The sequence below is a fragment of the Lutjanus erythropterus genome, chromosome 12, assembly GCF_056507025.1.
Source record: "Lutjanus erythropterus isolate fLutEry1 chromosome 12, fLutEry1.hap2, whole genome shotgun sequence".
NCBI lineage: Eukaryota > Metazoa > Chordata > Actinopteri > Lutjaniformes > Lutjanidae > Lutjanus > Lutjanus erythropterus.
Window position 1 is genome coordinate 37474773 of NC_139328.1, and position 8072 is coordinate 37482844.

Genomic DNA, 8072 nt, shown 5'->3' on the forward strand with positions numbered 1-8072 from the left:
AAATATCATCGAGGTATAGGTATAAGGTCTGAGTGTGCACTTTTCCAGCGCCTCTCGCTCCCACTCGCTCATGTAAATATTTGCATATGCCGGTGTATTTGTGTATTTATTTGTGTATATAAATGTATTTTTTTAAATATAAAGAATAAATAATATTTCTGAGTTGTCATTGTGTTGGGGGGTATGGTATGGGGGTATAATATGTGGTGTTATTAAGTTGGCGATTGGCTTCCAAGAAGTATTGTTGTCTGTCCATCAGAACGACTTTAGACCCCTTGTCAGCTGGTTTTATTACAATATTACGATTATGTGACAGTTCTTTTAGTGCGCGCCGTTCGGCCCCCGACAGATTATCTGGGATGTCTGCCGGGGGCCGAAAGGCACGCAAAGTTTTATGGTCCAGATTAATGAGTTTTATTGTATTTTGATGAAGTTGATTAGTTGTCGGTTCCCAATGTGAAGGGTGAGTAAAAGGTAGAGGGGTACGGCTTGGGCGGTTGTGAAAATGGTCTTTAAGTTTGATGCGTCTATGATAGGTGTGAATGTCCCTTCGAAGCTCCTCCCGGTCGAAACGGATGGGAGGGGGGATGAACGAGAGACCTTTTTCTAAAAGTTGGGTTTGAGCGGAGGACAAGGTAAGAAGAGTGGAAAGGTTGAGAACATTCGAGTGAGAGGTGATGTGAGAGGCGACTAGTTTTGGGTTCTGGGGTGAGTTGGGGGTGTGTGTGGCTGGGTTAGCTTTGGACGGAGGGATAAATTTAGCTGTTGGCACCAATAACAAAATATTGCGTTCGCCGTGGCAGGGGTCCAATGGATGTGGTCTGGTTTCAAATTTGCCTGTTGTGTGAGTGTGAGATGTGAGGAGAAATTCATAATAGGGAAGTAAATGTCTGTGTTGGGAAAAACTGAGCGGGCCTGCTTGTAAAGAGCCTTCAGTTGTTTAATAGAGGTAAGTTTCGGGTCTTGATCTTTGTTATTGATGCCAACAGACAATACAAGTATTTTTGTATTCAGATTAACCGGGGTTTTTTCCAGAATTTTTTAAAAATGGTAGAATGTCGCGCCGGGATAGCTGTCAAGTTGGATTTGTGGGTTTCTGTGTGGGGGGGATTCTGTTAATGTTAGAGTCCCCGAGAATGAGGATAGATTTACGGGGGCGGATATTCCAGTCTTGGATTTTGCGGTGGGGTCGGGTGAGATGGTAGGTTGGTTTATAGGTCACAGTGAAAGGGGGTGTATGTTGTGTGGAAGTGAGTCTGTTCTGGGGGGGCGGAGTGGAAGAGTGGGTTGGGGGAGTCCTGGGGGATGTGGTTGTGGGACTGGTGGGGTGGGGCAGAGGGGCCTCCCTGGTGGTAGTAAAAGAGGCAAGGCAAGAAGAGGAATCTGGTTGGGGTTAGGACTTGACTCCCCTGGGTAAGGCATAAATACTGACACTGCCAAACACCTCTCAGACTCGGGTTAGGGGTTAGGGTTAGGGTCGAGCTCGCGGCTACCCCCCATTTTCATGTACCCGGAGTCCAACGGTGCCACCCCCATGTCTCTACGATGTACCGTTGGAAAGTTATGGCCATTTTAAGTTTTCCATTAAGTGTAATGTAGCTCTGTGGACCGCCATATTGCTTCAGGGTGTTCAGGGGTCAGTGAGACATGTATCAGATATGTTTAGGACCAATAAAAAGCAAAAAAAAACAGACATCAAAATTGATGATCACGGGTAGTTTTTTGGACATTGAACCGCCCATAACTCCTAAGTCCAATGAGATAGAGACATAAGACCATGACCTACCCCCTCCTTTGTGCATACCCCGAGTCCAATGGTACCACCCCTGAGTCTGTAGCACTTACCGTTCAAAAGTTATTGCCAAACATTGTGAGATAGAGACACGAGTCGTCAAATTGCGTCGTACCCTTTACAGACAGGTGTGGCCCGTCCCCAAATGCCCCCAGAAAAAATCTCAAGTCCCTACCTCCAACCGTTCCGGACTCGGTCTCGATAGCGCAATCTAGCGGAAAAAAAGTTACTTACCTTGGGAAACTTACCTGTCATGTCCAGATGGCTAGAGGTGGCCCTCCCGATTCCAACGGTGCCAGAACCGAGTCTCTGCAACATACAGTTCCTGATTCATTAACCGAAACGTGTTACCATATAGGTCAAAGCCAAAAAGTCACTGAGCACACACTATTCCTACAAACATAGTGTTAATAGTTTAATGCAAGAAAAAAGTGCACATGCTATTACTACATAAATAAATCTTATTTTGTTAATTCCAAGTGTATAAATAGAGTGACTTTCCATTTATACATTCAGTTAGTGGTTTGCATCAGTCAGAAAAGGTACAACTCTGTAAAAAGCCCCTGTAGTAGTGTAGTGTCTCATTTTCTTGTGTTGTCCAGTCAATACAACTGCCAGTGCATAGTGTGAGCAGCAGTTTATTTTGTCAGTGTTTTGTGTGCAGCAGTGACAGCAAGCAGCCTTACCTTTCATTGTTGTTCAGACACACTCAAGCAAGGATGGCTGTTCAGAACATGATAGTTGATGTTGGCGTTACCAACACCAGCAGCTTACTCCGGAGCATGAGAGATTACAAGAACATTGAAGAGTTTTTGCAAGCCCCGGAGACCATCGGGATCCACTCAACGACAGTCCCTCAAGCAAGTTCATTTCTGAACTTTTCATTTGACATCGATGGGATTTGCATTGAGTTACAGAGCCTCCAAGGACTCCTAGGTGGTCTCCACTATTTGCTCTTGCCCAGACTTCGCCCTGTCAACCTAACTCCTCAGTATGAGTTCATTAAAAGACATGTTGACCTCACTTGCTACAGCCAGGACGGGCTAACAGCCTTGAGAAATGTAGTGGGGCACACCATCAGCTACGTAGATGGTAGCTACCACCTGTTGATGACCGTGCTTCCGGCCAATGCAGACAATCCAGACAGAAGGTTGCTCCGGAAGGACTTGTATCATTTGATGGCGGGAGAGCTGCTCAATGACGTAATTGAGAATTTCCAAGCGCTTCCCAAGAACTTGCCTGATGAGGAGAAAGCTCGTCCCACCATCCGAAGCCAGGGTTCCTTCGAGACATCCAGGTTCCATGTGCTGAGGAGGGATGCCACTTTTATTGCGTCCCTGTTGGACAGGGCGGTGGAGAAGTCCAACGCCTGTCATTTTATGAAGGTGGTTCTTTTTCTATCTCAGTTTGGACAGACAGACGTGGAACCTGTGGACATCACGGACGTTGTTGACCCATGTCACGCAAGGTCTATCTCTGTGCACTTCGCGTGCAATGTTGTGTCCAAGGACCCTCAGAGCCACATCTTTTTGTCGCACTATGGGTTGGAGAACCTTGTTGGTGACAGGGGAGCCCTGTTCACCACCCTTGGCATCCACGAGGCCACAAACTTTCAAAGCAACCTGGACAACCGTGGCATGGATGTCAGCAGTGAGTTGCTGGGGGTGCTGGAGAACTATGGGAAGCTGACTTTCCTCCAGCTGTATGTGGACTCGCCACACGCCCACCTAAGGACTCCCTTCAAGCATCCTGCGAATGGTGCCATTGTCACCTGTGGCTTGTCTCACCCCAACTTCCAGTTGGCACTGCTGTGACGTGCAGAAAATTACCTGAGCCACATGAGGGACCTGCATGCCAGGATGGTTGGGCAACTGGGTTGCAGGATTGAGCAGGTCGTAAGGTTTGAGAGCAGGGTCCTCTCTAATCTGGATCCATCAGAGCACTTCAAACAGGAGAGGCTGGGCCGCCTGTTTGAAAAGCATGCACTCCTCGTGCCCTTCCAGGACTGCGGTGACACCAGTGTCCTCTCAGTCCTCCGGGATGTCCTCCTGTTCCTTGTGGACAACCTGACGGCCATTTACAAGAACAGCGTTGGCATCGCGCGCTATGACTCGAGTTGGCAGGCATACCAGTATGAGCTGGCTTTGGAGGAGATGGTGTTTGGTCGTCCTCTCTCGCCACTCGATTACCAGCTGAGTGTGAGCTTGGGCACGAGCACGGTCAGCAAAAAGAGTCTCAGCCACCAGAGAGGCTTCCTGGGCCTGGCACCCCATTCCAGTGCAAGTGTTGGGGAAACACCCCCTCCCCTTCACAACTGGACGAGGGATGATCTGCAGATGTCTCTTCCCTTTGCGTCAGACGCTGGATGTGGAACCATCTGTCATAGGGACCGCCCTTGTTACAGTGCTACTCGGAGACCTTTATAAAAGGAACGCCGACATCCCCATGGCTGCACTCAAATCCAACCACCCACCTGGAAGGCTGATAGGTGCCCCTGGACACGTTGTGCAACGACCTGGCAGAGAAAGAGTCCTTCCCTGTGCCAAACACATTTGGCAGGGCTCGGACGTTGGTGACCCAGGCAGGAAAAGATGTGAAAGAGTGTCTCCTCCAAGGCTTCGTTGATGCCAAATTCAACTTTTTCCCTGCATTCAAGTTTCGGGATATCAAGGGAGGAAAGAGAATTTGGTGGAACTTCCGCGACTATGTCCAGGTCCATCGCGCTCATTGTGAGCCCTTCCCAATTTCAACTGTAGCCAGCATGACCCTGCAGGTTTGTGTGATTCCAGGAACCTGGAAAAGTACAGGGACCACGGGATGGCCTGGATGGAAAAGGTCCTTGTCAGACTCCCACCTAACCTGAAAAAGACCCCGAACAACCATTTGAGAGTTGTCACCTTTGTGAGCTGCATCGGAATGGTAATGAATGGGGACTACGTGGACTATAACCACCTGAGGGACCTGCTCACAGAAATGAGCCACGTCTTGTCTCAGAAGGATCTCCAGAAATTGCAGATCCAGTCCCGGTTCACACTGCCAAAGATCTTCAATATGCTCATCTGGAAGCTGCACGAGGACATCCCATATCGTGTTGTCCAAAAACCAGAACCGGCCCTCAAGACACCCCGGCGACCTGAGCATCCAGAGCAAGAACTCCCAGAGGAGGATGTTCAGCAGGTGGACCCCCAAGATGATCTGAGACCCATGGAGAGGTCTCAGGCGTTATACCTTCCTGCAAATGCATCAAGGCAGTGGTCAGAACTGGAACTGTCCTTCCTGCCCACAGACACGAATGTCAAAGTCAGAGCAGCATATGAAGAGTACACCGAGAAATGCAAGCAGAACAAGATTCTCGTACGTACTTACAATGCTTTCCGGTTCAAGGTCAAAAGTCTGACCGGCAAAAAGACGTGAAGAGTTCCGTCTTGTTTTGTAGGAGTGTGTGTTGATAAGAGTTATATATATAGTTCTTGAATTGTTATGTAGATAAGCATAGGATAAGATTAGTTTAGAGTAAGCATAGGTTAAGAATTAGATAAGATTTAGGAATGTTAAGATAAAAAAAAACAAAAAAAAAAACAAAACAAGAAAACCAATTCAAAAAAAAAAAAACCTCCGCATGGACTGTGCCTTGACGTGGCGTGGAGGCTTGTGTGTCTCTGTGAACATAGGGACTGTCCAGATAGGCTCCATTAGCACAGCTTATTCTTGTTTGGTAAGGCAAGTTGTTAGCTGTGCTCAATAGAGCCTATCTGGACAGTCCGTATGTTCACTGAAACCAGACTAAAGAGTCTTGAATTTTGAAAATTTCACTAAGTGTCACAGCCAAAAAATGTCTTCCAGAAAGTGGTTAGGAGTACGTTTCAGGTCATTCTGACATGGACATGGTTCCACGGGTAGTTTTTTGGACATTGTACCGCCCATAACTCCCAAGTCCAACGACATAGACACATGGGACCATGACCTACCCACCCATTGTCAGGTATGTTTTTTCCAGTGGTACCACCCCTGAGTCTCTAGGACTTACTGTTCAAAAGTTGTTGCCAAACATGTGAGATAGAGACATGGGACCATGACCTACCCCCCCATTTGTGGTCCTTCTGAATCCAACGGTACCACCCCTGAGTCTCTAGGACTTACCGTTCAAAAGTTGTTGCCAAACCTGTGAGATAGAGACATGGGACCATGACCTACCCCCCTATTTGTGTGTACCCTGAGCCCAACGGTACCTTTGTTGAGTCGCTATGATGTATGGTTCTCGAGTTATACCAGAAATAAAATTCCCATACAAGTGAATGGGAGGAGTGAAAATTTCACTAAGTGTCACAGCCCAAAAATGTCTTCCAGAAAGTGGTTAGGGTTAGGTAGGGGGATATGAAATCTCCTCCCATACTGGGTACGGGGGTACGGGGGGTCGTACCCCTGTCCCCAGTCAGGTTGGCGTTGGCGCTGGTGCCTTCTGCCATGGCGCACCAGCGTCCAGTCACCCATTGTTAATTGTTTGTGTAATATTCTTATTGTTAGCTTTGTTATTTATGTAATAAAAAAATGAAAAACCAAAAACGCTTCCCCAAAAGTGGGGAAGGAAAACCCAAAAAGTTGTTTTTAGTCAAAAAATAAAATGTTTTTAATCAAAAACAAAAAATGAACTTTATTTATTTATACGTTTTATGCAATACAAATTATCAATAAACAAAAGAAGAGTGTGCCCACGACGACGTTTCGATCCAAATGGATCTTCTTCAGGTCAGGCACACTGAAAAGAGCTATCTGTGGCTTGCTGAAATGGGTTAGGGTAGGGTTGGGTTAGGGTACACATTCATAATCGAATTAATAGCGCGGGCCTACTAGCCATTGGTCCCCATTGTGGAGGAAAAAAAGACTGAGGACAGATGTGCTAACGGAGCAGCAAGAAAGCCGCAGGACTTCCCATGGGAGCCGGGATCGAGGCCCATCAGAGGCAGGAGGAGAAGCTCACCCCCCACCTCCAGGCGCCGCAAGCCTGCAGTCCCCCATCATCCCGATGTACTCCGGCTCCCATTTTGTAGAAATACGTGAAGGAAAAATTAAGGAAAGAAAATGGCGGAGCGGCTGAAAGTAATTTTGCCACAAGGGTCCCAACCAGGGGAAACAAGTAAGTCAAAATAACCAGTAATAATTTAATAACAGTAATAAAATAATTAGTATTTAAAATTGATGAATTTTAGTAATGGGATTAGTAGTAATAAATTAAGGAGAGGGAAAGGATAAGAGGAGGGAGGGAGGGAGGGAAAAAAAAAGGGGGAGGGGAAAGGGAGGGGAGGGAGGGAGAGATAAAAAGGAATAGAATAACACAAAAATAAAGAATAAATTATTATGTGTGATATACGTGGAGTTGGACAATTTGGGGGCGCCTATAGGATCAGAATAGTGACCCCGCGGCGCAAGGTAATAGATTATTATAACACACATCATGCAATTCACTCTGTGGAACAACTTAAAATGACTATAGATCAAGAAAGATCAAACCACAACATGCCAATTTAAGATAAATGCTGAAACATGAAATAAACAACACGGCAAAGCAAAAAGGAAACCCTGAAAGGTCCGCCGCTAAATTTCAATTGGATTTTGTAATAATTAAACACTCAGCAACCTCGGGTAAAGGTAAAAGGAATTAATTATCGAAACCTAATGGTAGAACCTCAAGATTGTGAGATGAGTAATAATAATGCTAATAATAACAGTTAATAATAAATAAATGTAAGTGCTGTAAATGTTGGGAGTGAATTAATATTTGGGGAGGAAAAACAACAATTAATTCCACAAAGGGAATAGCCATAAATAACGGTAAGGTACAATCAGTTTCATTATGGTAAAGGGAAATTGTTAAAATGGTGATGAATTTACTAAAAGGGAAATTCTGGTAAGAGGATCTTCATAGTATTGTAAATGTTAGTTAGGAAGGAAAACATTATATTGAATATATAAAAAATATATATAAATAAAAAAATATATTAAATTAGTTTTAAAGAAAAGAAGAAAGTTGTTATGGGTTCGGAAAGAGGAACGAATAATTAACCAAATCAAGGCTAATTTGGTAATACGGAAAATGAAACCAGAGGGTCTAGAGTGTAATCATTACATTGAGGTGGCCCATTGGAAGAAAAAACAATAAGATATAGACATAGTAAAAGGAGGGGAGAAAAAAGGAACACAAAAAACAAAAGAGTAATTAAATAAGACCAACTAAAAATTACAGAGTAATTTAATTACCTGAGGGACCCTTGTGGCAGAATAA

At 45.2% G+C, this 8072-nt stretch overlaps 1 pseudogene; it reads left to right on the forward strand.

Moving 5' to 3' along the window:
* The first annotated feature begins 2511 nt into the window (after positions 1-2511).
* LOC146318438 (uncharacterized) lies at positions 2512-5206 on the forward strand (annotated as a pseudogene).
* The last annotated feature ends 2866 nt before the right edge of the window (positions 5207-8072 follow it).